General features: G+C 43.8%; 1 protein-coding gene across 1 annotated transcript in view; it reads left to right on the top strand.

Annotated features, from left to right (window-relative positions):
• Positions 1-15,001, top strand: part of LOC122801244 (rootletin-like) — a 2,937,720-nt gene that overhangs the window by 814,564 nt on the left and 2,108,155 nt on the right. The window lies entirely within an intron of this gene.

The following is a 15,001-nucleotide window of genomic DNA, read 5'->3' on the forward strand; positions in this document are numbered from 1 at the left end:
GTACCAAAATACTGATCACAGCACCAGGGAACAGCAAGAACTATAGGTGCCTAAACAATACAATAATATAAAATATAGTGTATTAGATAAAAGGCAGTATGGGGCTATATGTCACGGCAGTATACCAGAATGACTCAACAAGTGTACTGATGTGTTTGGGTGTCAGAGTAAGCTAAAAAATGCACTGTAGTGCATTCCATGGTTCAGCTTGTAAATAAAGGGCTTTGTAGAGTCTAAATAAAGAGAGTTGAAGGTTCAAGTCCCCTCAGGGGACACAAACTTAGACCACTCTTATTGTGTAAGGCCTGCTCAATATGTAAGGTAAGCAGTACTAAGTGCCTCACAAGGGTGGCAAGAACATTTATGTTTGTCTCCCCAAAATTTTATATGGCCAGACATTTTATGGTCTTTGTGATCTCTTGTCTAGTAGTGATCATATGTTCCTATGTAACAAGCTGGATCAAAAGCCACATTAACAAGAGATATACAGTGCGACAAAAAAGCTGACTTGTGCTACACTAAGTAGAAAAAGAATGACGTATTGTGCTTTATAACACAACGTATGATAACATCACTGTATATAGAAGTGCCATATGTAAAAGGTATAACTGTACATACACTTTACTAGGAAATAGCTGTTGTGGCAGCACAGGAAGCAGGCTTAGATGACACAGGTGGTATAATACAGGTGCAGCAATATAACACAGCATACCTCAGTATAGCACAGTATATCAGGGTATATCTGAATATATTATGGTTTCATTTCTCCAAGTCTTTTGGGATTCTAATACCATGACAGGAATGGACACTATCCCTAAGTCAAAGTATCATTAAAGTTTGTGAAACTAGCATTGTTTCAGTCTTTGATGTCAGCCAGAAGTGCTCTTTGCAGCACCCATAGTGTGTACAGAATCAAATCCTTCTGTAACTAATACAGAGTTACATGTATTGGCATCATATCTAAATATTACTGTAAATTCTATTTTATGAGAGACATTGCTCCTACTACTATTGAACTGTCTGGGTATCCTTCTTCCACATTGCCCTCGTTTCTGCCTGCAAATCCTGGTATTTTATCACTTTGTGTCTGACTGTACATGTTGTTGTTGTTTGTCTTTTGGCTTTTTCCGGTTAGGGGTCGCCACAGCGGAACTCTGTTCTGCTAATGATTGGCAGTTGTTTTTTATGGTGTCGAGTTGCCAGCCCGACGCCCAACCTTCAACGAAGGCACGCCCATTCAACGCATGTCTTTCGAACGCCCATTCGACTGCGGGGAGGACATGCAGACACCACACAGAAGGCACTCCCAACCCAAGCCAAGAATCGAACGGGAGAACCTCTTGCTGTGAGGCAACAATGCTACCACTGCACCACCGCAGACGTCTTGTGTCTGACTCTACATAAGGCACTGTAATCACTGTGTGTAGCAATTTCAATGATCAATGCTACTTTTGTCTTCTTTTCATGGAATACTATATGTGGTTTTCTCACATGTATTTTTTGAACTTTTGAGAATGGATAATCTCATGTGATATAAACTTATCATTCTCTATAATACTTTGTGGCTCATACTTTTGAACTACTTCAGTATTGTAATGTTTGTACAATCCCCAATGCAACAGTCTTGCCACATTATTATGCCTTTCAGAATACGGGCCCTCTGCCATTAGTGTATCACACCCAGTAACAAGATGTGCGACTATTTCCAGTTCTGTTTTACAGAACCTGCACTTGGCTGTTTCTCCCACATGCTTAATGGACTTTGTAAACCAACATGTGTGTAGTCTGCTATCTTAGGATACCAGTATTAACCTTTCACCTTTTGGTTTAAATTCACCTCTCTTTAACCATCCTACATCAGATCCTGATCAGCATGAGGTTGTTCCTGGAGTTTTCTGTACTTGCAACTATATTTATACCTTTTCCACATGTCTTACATTCTCATCTGATTTTGTTTTTTTTTTTGGCACATTCAATTGTTTGTCTGCTTCTGGTTTAATTTCCATTCCCACTTGACACTGGTATGCTTCTGCTAAACTAAGCAGGGAAGTCATCTTAGATTTTTTGTTTTCATGTTTAAAAACTTTCATTATGTGTGGACCTGGTAAGGCAACAGATATGTATGCATTCCTGTGATTGCAGAGCTATACATGTAATCAGTTTTGAGGATGCCTATACCTCCTTCAGAACGAGGACTATAATATGCTGGTATACACACTGGGCTGGATTTACGAAATCTTGCACGGAGTGCAAGAAGAGTGTAGGAGCTCACAGAGGCAATACGTCTGCCGTGCGATCCAGGTACAGCCAGCAGGGGTGTGCATGAGAGCTGCTAAAGCTACTCTTGCACAGACAGCGTCATGGTATGCAAATTACCCCATTTGCTGCTGAAAGCTATGCAAATGAGGTAAATTTGCAATCCAGGAAACACTAACCTGTCCATGGAAGATTAGTGTTATCTGCAGAAATGTACTCCGTTGGTAACAGAGTACCGTTCTGCAAATAGCTATACGGAGCTATGACAGCTCCAAATAAAGGATGCATACAGTTGAGGAAGCATGCCAATGGCCAAATATAAGGCCATTGGCATTTATAAATGTTTAAAATTATTAAAATCTAACTTTTTGTTCCCCCAATCTTCGATGTTTAAGCGTAGCGCAGCACCCTGCAAACGTGTGGCGCTTAAAAAAACAAGAAAATAATTTAAAATTGCCAAAAAAAGCCATTTTCACTAAAAAGCTTAACCTGCCATGTAGGTGAATGGCAGGCTGAAGACAACATGGCCACAGAGTAGTAGTTGCTAAGGGGGGAAGCTCAGTGTGAGAGATGTAACCATGCATTAGTAGGCAATCCTATGCAAATGAGGATAAGGATAGTGAATCCCAATTTTCCCCAGCATGTGACCCATGTCCTAAGAGTGTAAGTGTAGGAGTAGGTGAGTAGTAGAGTAGAATATAGATAACATCATAAAGGGGTGTGTCAGAAAGGCTATAAGCTTATTGGAGCACAGTGTCTTGTGTTTGCCCTGAGTTGCTCAGGATTGCAAGAGGCTTGTCTACAGTTGTCCTTTTTGAAAACCAGAAACCAAAGGTGTACACCGTGAATATATCTGAAATTTCTTGCAAATGTGCACACAGTGCGTGTGCGTGTGTGCGCTCGTGTGCGCTGGGCTGCCCTGGGCGGAAACAGAAAGGGAAAAGTTAGGAAAAGAAGTAGTAAGAAGTTAACCGAGGAGAACTAGCAGAGCTGCCAGGTGAAATATATCAGAATCAGCCAATTACACTAGCCCAGCCCAGCACTGTAAACTCTGCAAACAGCATTCTTCCCTGTTTTTTCCAAAGAACACTGCATTATACAAAGAGGGAAAGCTTAAAAACTTTAAAGTCAGACAAAATGTTAGGGGCTGCTCTTGCTATCATAAACCAACATGTGCAAGTTGCTGAGGGTGGTGTTGTTGTGAATGCTGCTGAGCAACCCACAGTGAGGAGATGGAGTAGAGTGTACAGACCCAGGGTAACCTACCAGGGGCTACATGAGCTGGAGATAGTGGAGCGCTATAGGGTGGACAGAGACCTCCTGCAGCAAATTGTTGAGCTGTGCCGGCCACACCTCACACACAGAACCAACAGAGGGGAACCCATCCCAGTGGATACCAAGGTATGTGTTGGCCTAAGAATACTAGCTACAGGTACCTTCCAGAGACCAACTGGTGATATGATGGGGATTTCACAGGCTTCAGCATCCAGGGTACTGCACCATTTACTGGATGCCATGTCAGCACATGTCGATGAGCACGTATATTTCCCCAATTCCCGTGAGGCATTGGCCAGCAATATGTGCCTTTTCCACCAAATAGCAGAATACCCTGAGGTAGTGGGTGCAATAGACTGCATACACATACACATCAAAGCACCACCAGTTGAGCGGGGTAGGGTCTACATCAACTGCAAGGGCTTCCCCTCCATCAACTGCCAGGTCGTGTGCGATGCCCAGGGCATAATAATGAATGTGTGTGCTGGCTGCCCTGGAAGTTATCATGATTCCCACATCTGGCATCTGACACAGCTGTACCAGAGATTGACCAATGGGGACATCCCTGATGATCACCTAGTGTGTGATGCTGGATATGCACTGGAGCCATGGCTGATGACACCCATCAGAAATGCACACACACCCAAACAAGAATTCCATAATGAGGCACACGCACAAACAAGAAAAATAATTGAGCGTGTGTTTAGGATGCTCAAGTCACGGTTCCGGTGCCTGGACACATCTGGTGGAGACTTGCAGTACTCACCAACTACGTGTACCCAAATTGTCATGATATGTGCCATGCTACACAATATGATCCTGTGGAAACAGCTGCAGCAGGAACAACATGGGGCAGGGCCAAACAGCCGCCCACCATTGCCAAGTCCTGCACAGGTACAGCGTGACTCGGAGAAGGAAGAACCTGAGCCTGCCCCAGTAGGCAGAAGGATGTATGCCCAGTATGCCCTGGCCTTGGCAAAGAGGCAACGCATAGCACATACACTGACTCAGTAGGAACCCTGGAAATGACACCTCTCTCTGACTCGCACATACAGTAAAAGGGATGCCTAACTTGACACTACCTGTTTTCAAACATGTATAGGGAGTGTAATATGTGCATCTTACATAGGCAGCCCTGCAGCACCACCTGAGGCATGAGTCCTTATTTTAAGCAATATAAAGCACCGCTAAGCAAATTTTACCAGTATTGAGCATATTTAAATACAATTGCGCATAGCTGCGCATCGCACTAACCAGCACAATGTCGGGCAACGGTGGGCAATGTTGGCAAAGTCGAGCAAAGTTGGGTAAACACGCTCACACCTGCTTTACTGTTCCTTAACCAGTCAGGTCTGCCCAGCAGGAAAATAAAAAGCAGTGACAGGGCTCAAACTCAGGATACTGTGCACTATAGTCACAGTACTGAACCACTAAGCCATGACAGCATTTCACTGGCACAGACACAATTTAAGTCACTCACACATACCAGTTGGGGGGGGGGTCACATACCTAACAGTCACAGCCAGCAGGACAATTGTAGACAAACGCAAACACAAACAAATGCTGTATCCTGCCCTCTGAAGAGGCATATGAGTAACCACCCCCCAGGCCTATGCAGACAGATAACAGCAGGCCAGGCAGTGTGATGTGGGTTGGGTAGGCTATGAAGTCACAAACTAATATGCGTTTAATTGGAAGCTAAGGTCTGTAGTACAATGGTATGCCTCAAGCCAGTACGATAGGCAACAGTACAGACTGAAATGGAGTACCTGACATAGCAGTGTAGGCCTAGCAAATGTGTATAAGTGTCAGGTGTACCCCTCATCCTATGTACACCCACAGTAACAATCAGGTGTGCCCCCCCCAGGTAGAAATGTACAAATAATAGCTGTCCCCCCTGTATGTAGAAATGTTGATAAGTCTATGCAAATTGACTCATGGAAGCCCTGCAGGCACAGCATGCATCCTGTTGATGTACAACACAAAGGTGAGCCCTAAAGTAAAAACCAACTTGATTTTTCACACACATATAGTATATATGCCCATAGTGGGCATGCTCACACACTTAAACAAATTTAGCAAATTTCAGTCAGCAACATACTGAAAGGTCATACTGGGCATGCTCACACACATAAACAAACAAAGCAAATGTCAGTCAACAACATACTGAAAGGTCATACTGGGCATGCTCACACACTTAGGCCATGTCTGAGTACAGCAGTGAGCCACACATATCTGGCAGTTGCAGTTCTTATTCCAGACACTTGTCACTATTCACCAATCCTGCCTTGCGCACACAGTGATATAAAAACAGATCCATATAATATATTGGACCCCTGTCATAATCAAACTATGTACTACAAGTACTTAAGTTGTTCAAAGAAAGCGAAAATCCAAAGAAGATCAATAAATCTCTGATCAGTATCATCAAGAAACTATGAGCACTCCTAACATTATTCAAGCCATGTTCTGGCAAAAATATTGCCAATGATTCCACAGAGAACCATGAAGCTTTCTTTAGCTATGTGATAAATATCAATGTAAACTCATATATGTTCTGAGTTAGTGCAAAGTGTAAATGAATACATGTACATGACTGACATTGCCAACATCTTGTCAGATAGGTTCATACATATTTACCCCCCTCTCACTAACAAAAGGGCCCATTACCATACCTGGAGATTGTGAAAACCCAGAAATCATATATACAATGGTTAAACAGCTCTATCCAAACCTAAAAACACGGCGTCTATGGAATAACATGGTTTCCCTGGCTGTGTCATATGTAAACTCCAAAACAAACAGACCCTGCACCTGAACAGTCTGTTGAGACTCACCCTCTGTACAGGATATGAAACTGTTGAATGGGTTACAGCAACATTTGGCACACTCCACAAGTGTCGGTGCACAACAGATCATGGGAACTATAGTCATATAAGCCTAATAAGCCTGATCTGCAAGGCCATGGAGTCCATCATTATGGAACTCATAAACAGAGCTATTGTGAGCCTACAAACATCCAACCCTACCCATTGTGGTTTGGTCAGGGGCAGATCATGGTTTCTAAACCTGCTAGACAGTTTTCAAGGCAGTCACCCAGGATATGCATCAATGAAATGAGCTCCACACGGCCTACATAGACCTTGAAAAGCCCTTTTCCAGCATCCCACACACATGTCGTATCCACAATATCAACAACCTGTGCATAAACACGTATGCCATCTGATGGATTGCCAGCTGGGGCACAGATAGATCCCACAAGGTAAGAATTGTGGTCTCCTGTTCAAGCTGGTAACAACTGCTTGGCTTAGTCCTGGGACCCCTCCTGTCTGGTGTATACTTTTCAGAAATACAGTCAAACACACAATGGCTTTGTTTAGCAAAGTTTGTGGATGACTGCAAAAAGGTTGTCATAATCGATGTTTGGGACAACAGAGACATCCTTAAAAAGGGTCTCAGTCAGACAGATGTGGTGTGAAAATTATGGCCTCGAGCTACAGTCATACAAATACCACATAGGTGCCAATACCCTAAATATGAAGGTAATAATAAGGGATCTATGGACACATGTGGATAGTCATCTCTGCTTCCAGAAACACATTCACAAAGTGGTTAGAAAATCATGCTATGTGTTCCCACAAATTGCCATGGTCGTTGCATTTAGGTCAAAGGAGGTTCCCTCTACTCATCAGTCATCAGACACATCAGAGAGTATCACGGCACACTTGCGATGAATCTGATTAGGCACCTTCAGCAGCTGGAAAGACCATTGAAGTACTTCAACAAGAGGATTACTGGGCTCAAACAGTTGCCCCATGCAACAAGACTGAATTTAACTCAATCTGTACTCTGTTGCATACTGTCTACTCAGGCGATCTCTGTCCAACAGACAGGACCATGTCCAATGCAGAACTGATGTACATGTGCTATCTGAAGTAAACCCAAGCTCACTGTGCCACAGGCTCTAGGGATATCATCATCACAACAATAAATAGAACATGTTGGAGGGATATATTACTAACTCACAGACTTCCCTTGCTTTGGAACAGGCTTCCAACCTACATTAAGCTGAGTCCCTAACTAACACTCTTCCAGAGGAGCCTTGATGAGTGTATGTGAAACTGAACTGTCACACCATGGATCACTTCATCAGCTCTACTACACAGAGGCCTAGGGAACTAACCCCATGTGTGGTGATAGCTGCACACTCTGGCCATACTAATATATGCCTTCAGGCAGATAGCCTATTAACCTACCTATGTACCTATATATATATATGCAGGGGGAACACAATATAATAAGCCAAAGATGGATGGGCAGAGATGTGTGTAAGAGGGTGACCATGACAGGGAGCCATCCAGGACTGTCCCACCCAGCACACATCCCAATGGCACAAAAGACATGAGGTGCACATCTCACCCACTGTACATAACAGCCACCAGTATCTGTAAGCATTACAGTGCATGTGGTCCATGTGCCTGCTGTACAGCATGACTGTACAATGAAGTACACATCTACTATCTGTAGACATGTACCTGTCACATAGGTTCATAGGTATGTAATAGACTATCTTCACGAAGGCATATATTAGCCTAGGCAAGTTGTGCAGCTTTCTCCACCCCATTGGGTAGTCTCCCCAGCCCTAGTTCTAATAGTTAGTACCCTAAGCCCTTTTCTAGTGTGGCTGCTGATGTGATGCCTGGCGGGAATTGTCTGTTCCCATCCAGTCATCAAGGTTCCTATTTTTCTTTTCTATTTCTTTTTTTCTTAATTCTTTCTCTTTCTTCTCTCCCTATATCTCTAATACCTTTCCCTTCACACCTAAATGCATTTTTATCAATTCTTTATGCTAAATTTCATTGTAATTACTATGTATGATTTCAGTCTATACATTGTATTATGTAGTATTTGCTCACACAAAAAAAAAAAAAAACACCTTACAATAATATTTGTTTTGCTACTTCTTTATAAACCTTGTAATAAATACTGGAGCTTTTCTCCCCGGGCCTCTACTGAAAATGGACATATATCCAGCTAGACTAGCCCGGTCAACAAATGTAAAATAAAATAAAATAATAAAATAAACAATTGAAGAATGTCAGCGAGGGGCTGTGTCTGATGTACATTGGGACTCTGTTCCACAGTAAGGCAAGTGTCTGGGATGGTACTCTATCCCACCAGCATGTTGTATTCATTGTTGTGATGAGGTTCATATCCCTGGAGTGTGTAGTGAGACTCAATTTTGTTATCTGTAGATGGAGCATGTTCAACAGTTATGTGTTGGACATGGCTCTGTATGTTAGGCAGAGTGTGCCTCTGAGTAGGTGGTACACAATGGAGAACAGATTTAATTTTACCAGTTGTGTTGCATAAAACAACTGTTTGAGGCCAGTAATCCTCTTGGTGAGGTACCTCTGTGGTCTCTACAGCTGCTGGATATGCTTAGTTGAGTACATCCAAAATGGTGCATTGTACTTAATGATGGGTCTGATGACTTAAGAGTAGAGGGCCACCAGTACCTCTTTTGATCCTGATGCAAACCCTTTGTTGATTAGGTGGGCCACATAGGATTTCCCAATCACTTTGGCAAGATGGTCGTCAAAGGAAAGATGACTATCTACTTGTGTCGCCAGATCCCTTATTACCTTGTCAGTTTTAAGGGGGTAACACCTATGTGGTAGTTTGTGGGTACTTTGTTTTCACCAAAGGGGATTGCTATGCATTCTTCCACATTGAGTTTGAGGCCATGATTCTGACACTACACATCTGCCTCATAGAGTCCCTTCTGGAGAATATTTGTGTCATCCGGGGAATCTATTATGGCAAACACTTTACAGTTCCCAGCAAACTTAATTAACCACAACCCTCCTGTGTTGGCATGTACTTTTGAGAAGTCTATACCAAACAGGAGGGACCCCAGGACTGAACCCTGGGGTCACCAGTTATTACCGGTGTAGAGTCTGACATGTAGCCAGCAACTCTTAATTTGTGGGATCTATCTGTTAGCCAGTTTGCAATCCATCTTGTGATGTATGGATTCATGCCCAGGTTGGTGAGTTCATCTATGATACCTGACTGGGGAATGGTGTCAAAGGCCTTAGCGAGGTATAGGTAGGTTGTGTGGAGCTCATTTCAATCATCTGTAGCCTAGGTAACTGTCTCAAAGAAATCCACCCAGTTCAGGAGGCGTGATCTGCATTTGACGAAGCCAAACTGGGTGTGCTCAACTATGTGAAGGTTCCCAATGTCTTTATTGTTGACTTCCATTATGATTGGCTACATTGCCTTGCAGATCAGACTCGTCAGGTTCATAGAGCATGAATGCCAAGGGTCTTTTGTGGCCTCACCCCTGTGGAGTGGGAAGAACATTGCTGTGCAACATTCTATGGGTACATATCCTGTAGAGAGCATGTAGAGAGAGGTGTAGGTATCCTTGATGAATATGGATACATCCCCACCCTATGTGCTATGATCCAGGTTCTGATGCTGGAAGGTATGGAATGAGTAATATCCTGGTAGTGCTGGTGTGCTCTCTGGAGCCTTGAACTAGGTTTCCGTTACTGCACAGATATCAATATTCTCCATACTGATAAGTGCCTCGAGTGTGTGCATCTGGAGGCTGAGACTTCTGGCAATGAGTAGCATTTAGCTCACTTTGTGGATATTTGTGTTGGTTACGGGGTTTGGTTTGTCCTGAGTGACCGGTGTTCCACACCTGAAGTCGATGCCTCATTGGTCCAATCTGAACATAAGCTAATTACTCTACATATCCACATTCTGCCCCCAACCCCTGTTAAGGAAACCATGTTAAAAATATCTCCAAAGACAACTTCATGATTCTTAAGACAGAAGTGGTGAACTTCAGGACACCCATGCAGATGGACAATACAGTTATGACTACTGAATCTTACACAATTGCACTTTATAAGCACTTACATGAGTGCATGGATCGTGCTATCCCAAACAGAATCAAGATGCTATCCTCCAAGAAAAGGAAGCCAATCTGGTGATCCCCTGCCATAAACAAACTGCACAACAGAAGGAAGAAACTGTTGCAAAAGAGGGTAAAACCCATGAGTGGAGGAGCTCCCTGGTCAGCCTCAGTAAGAAGCTGCAATCCTTGATAAAATCCTCCAAAGCTAGTTATGAAAACAAAATCACCACTGATTCTAAAGACAACCACAAAGCATTCTATAGCTATGTCAAGAATCACAATGGCAACACTCAGATCTGCTCTGAGTTACAGCACAATGGCACTAAATATACAAACCCAACTGATATTGCCAACTTTCTGGCAGATAGAATCAGTGCTAACTTGACCCCCCCTCTCACCCATGAGAGAGCCCATCTCTATACCAGAAGAATGCAAAGTTGCTGTCATCACGGCTGCACAGGTAAAAACCACTCTCCAAAGCCAGGAACACAGCATCCATGAGACCAGATAACATCCCAGGCTGTGTTCTACACGAACTACAGAACGAACTGGCATCGCACCTAAGTACCATGTTCAATCATAGCCTGACCTCTGGCTTTGTGCCTGCTGAATGGCGCACAGCGACGGTTATCCCACTACACAAGGGGGGAGCCACCATGGACACTGGGAACTAGTGCCCCATTAGCCTGATGAGCCTGGACTGCAAGGCCATGGAACGTATCATCATGGAACTTATAAACAAAGACATTGGCAATCTCCAAACTCTGGACCACAACCATTTCGGGTTTGTAAAAGGCAGATCATGTCTCCTAAACCTGCTAGACTTCTTCAAAGCAGTCACCAAAGCCGTAGACAAGGGTAAGGTGGTTCACACAGCCTATCTAGATCTTGCTAAGGCTTTTGACACCATCCCCCACTCTGGAATTATAGATAAACTTACTAAACTAGGTATAAATCCCTATGTCACAAGATGGGTTGCCAACTGGCTCACTGACAGAACCCACACTGTGAAAGTAGCAGACTCCAAGTCCGACTTCAGACCAGTGACAAGTGGAGTACCACAGGGTTCAGTCCTGTGTCCTGTCCTATTTGGTATTTACTTCCCTGAAGTACAGGCTAACACAGAAGGTCTTTGGCTAATGATGTTCCCAGATGAATGCAAACTAGTAGCCATAATCAAAACTATTAACGATGTGGACATCCTACAAAAGGGCCTCACAGAGACAGATGCCTGGTGTCAAAGCCATGGCCTCAAGCGCAGTGCCAAAAAGTGCATTGTCATCCCCTTTGGTAAAAACTATGTACCCATGAACTGCAACATAGGAGGTAATATACTTAGCACTGAAAGTGTGATGAGACCTTGGGACATAGGTTGTCAGTAGACTCTCCTTTGATAATCACATCGCCACAGTAGTCAGGAAATCCTTCTACGTGGCACACCTCATCACAAAAGGTTTCTCATGCAGAAAAAAAGAGGTCATTGTTGCCCTCTACTCATCACTCATTAGATCCATTATAGAGTACAACACCCCTTTTGGTATGTACCTCACAAGACATCTACAACAACTGGAAAACCCGCAGAAATATCTCACAAAGAGGATTAGCAGCCTCAAATACATGCCCTACACAGACTGTCTCAAAACTCTCCAGCTTTACTCTGTCGCATATCGCCTACTCGGAGGGGATCTCTGCCTAACATACAAAACTATGGCAAACACAGAGCTGTTGGACATGCTCCACTTAAAGAAATCCCAATCTCTTTGAGCTTCGGCCCCAAAACCCAGGCCAAAATACAAAAGGAGGGGGTGTATCCATTTTCATAAAGGATACCCACACCTCCAGGTTAGTGGCACAGCACGAGGCCTCGCAGACCATCCAAGTACAACTAACAGTGGGCAAAGCTGCTTATCAGATCGTAGCCTGCTACAGATCACCTACCTTGTTACAGGAGTCCTGAGAACACTGGAAAATGTAAAGGTCCTACCAAACACCATGATATTAGGAGATTTCAACTACCCAAACATTGACTGGGAGAATTACTCAAGTACAAACTCCTTTGCCCAATGCGTCCTAGAGTTTATAAACTCAAACGCCCTGGAAGAGCTGGTCAACATGCCCACTAGAGGTGACAGCATACTGGACCTGATCATCACCAACATAAGGGATCAGTGTTCCACACCAGCGGTAAACCCCTCGCTGGTAAGATCAGATCATAAAGTAATCACACTGGACATCCATATCCCAACCCCACCACCAGTCAAGGAAACCACTGTGAAAAACTTTTCAAAAGCAAACTTCACACTTCTCAAGACCGAAGTGGAAAGTTTCAAAGCCCCCTTGCTACAGGATAATGCTATCCAATCTGCAGAATCCTTTACAAGTGCATTATATGAGCATCTACAGGGATGCATGGATCGAGCCATCCTGAGTAAAACCAAGACTCACTCCTCCAAAAAGATGAAACCAGTCTGGTGGTCCTTGGCCATAAATAAGCTATACAACAGAAGGAGGAAACTACTACATGATAGAGCAAAATTCCAAAAAGGAAAGGCATCACTGATCATTATTAGAAAGAAACTATGATCACTCATAAAATCATCCAAGGCCAGTTTCTAAAGAAAAATTTCCAAGGAATCTAAAGATAACCACAAAGCCTTCTTTAGCTATATCAAACATTTAGGTGGCAACTCCCAGATATGCTTTGAGCTACTGCAAAATGGCAAAAAATACACTGAAACAACTGACATTGCCAACATCCTGGCGGATAAGTTTAGTGCAAACTTCACCCCCCCTCACCCCCAAAAGGACCTGTGTCCATCCCAGAAGAATGCAGAGCCCCAGATATCACGGACATGCAGGTAAAAACAGCCCTCTCCAAAGCTAAGAACACAGCATCAATGGGACCTGATGGTGTCCCAGGCTGCGTCTTACATGAGCTCCAAAAAGAACTAAACCCTCACCTAAATTCACTGTTCAGACTCAGCCTTACCACAGGCTTATTACCCAATGAATGGCATACAGCAACAGTCATCCCGCTCCACAAAGGTGGTGCCACAACAGAATCTGGGAAATATTGCCCTATAAGCCTGACCAGCCTGGTCTGCAAAGCTATGGAGCGAATTATCATGGAACTCATAAACAGAGACATTGGGAACCTCCAGACACTGGACCCTACCCAATTTAGCTTTGTTAAAGGCAGATCCTGCCTCCTAAACCTAGTTGACATCTTTGAAACAGTTACCAAGGCCATAGATGAAGGGAAGGTAGTCCACACAGCCTACCTGGACCTCACTAAGGCCTTCAACACCATTCCCCACTCTGGCATCGTAAACAAGCTTACCAACTTGAATATTAACCCTATGTCAAGATATGGGTGGCCAACTGGCTCACAGATAGAACACACATGGTCAGAGTTGCGGGTGCCATGTCCGACTCTAAACCAGTCACAAGTGGCATCACACAGGTCTCAGTCCTGGGACCTCTCCTGTTCAGTATATACTTATCTGAGGTACAGGCAAGCATGGGAGGACTATGGCTGACCAAGTTCGCAGATGACTGCAAGCTGGGGGCCATAATCGACTCTCTGGCTGACACAGACATCCTCCAGAAGGGTCTGACAGAGACAGATACCTGGTGTCAAAACCATGGCCTCAAGCTGAATGCCAAAAAATGCATAGTCACCCCCTTTGGAAAAAACAAAGTGCACACGAATTACCACATAGGTGGTAATCCACTAGGTTCGGAAAATGTAATTAGGGACCTGGGGACCCAGGTAGATAGTAACCTCTCCTTTGATAATCACATTGCCAAAATGATTAGATATTCCTTCTATGTAGCCCACCTAATCACGAAAGGGTTCACCTCTAGATCAAGAGAGGTCATTGTGCCCCTCTACGCATCACTCATTAGGCCCATAATAGAGTACAGTGCCCTGTTTGGTATGTACCTTAATTGGCACATGCAACAGCTGGTAAGACCACAGAAGTACCTCACCAACAGGATCATGGGCCTCAAAGAGATGCCCTATGCAGCTCGACTAAAGAAACTCCAGCTCTACTTGGTTGCTTACTGCCTGCTCAGAGGTGATCTATGCCTGATGTATAAGACCATGTCCAACCCGGAATTAATGAACATGCTCCACCTCAAGAAAAACAAATCTCTTAGAGCCACACACTCCAGTGAATTAAACCTTAGCAAAGCAATAAACAGGATGTGCTGGAGAGATAGATTCCTGTCCCAGAGACTTCCCTCGCTCTGGAATAGAATCCCAGTTGATGTTAGGCAGAGCCCCTCACAGACTCTCTTCAAGAGGAATCTTGACGAGTGGATGGGAAATTGTAAATTTACTCCTGAGATCACTTCAGTGGCCCTGCTAGACAGAGGCCCAGGAAACTAATTTAAAAGGGAGGTGAAAGCCAACACATTCTGGCTAGGCTTATAAATGCCCTTGGGCAGATAGCCTAGTACCTACCTATGAAACTATGAACCTACACGCTTTAGGGACCTAAACCTTGTCACCACAATAAACAGAACATG

Source organism: Protopterus annectens, chromosome 4.part1 (genome assembly GCF_019279795.1).
Source record: "Protopterus annectens isolate FY-2018-M chromosome 4.part1, PAN1.0, whole genome shotgun sequence".
Taxonomy (NCBI): Eukaryota; Metazoa; Chordata; order Ceratodontiformes; family Protopteridae; genus Protopterus; species Protopterus annectens.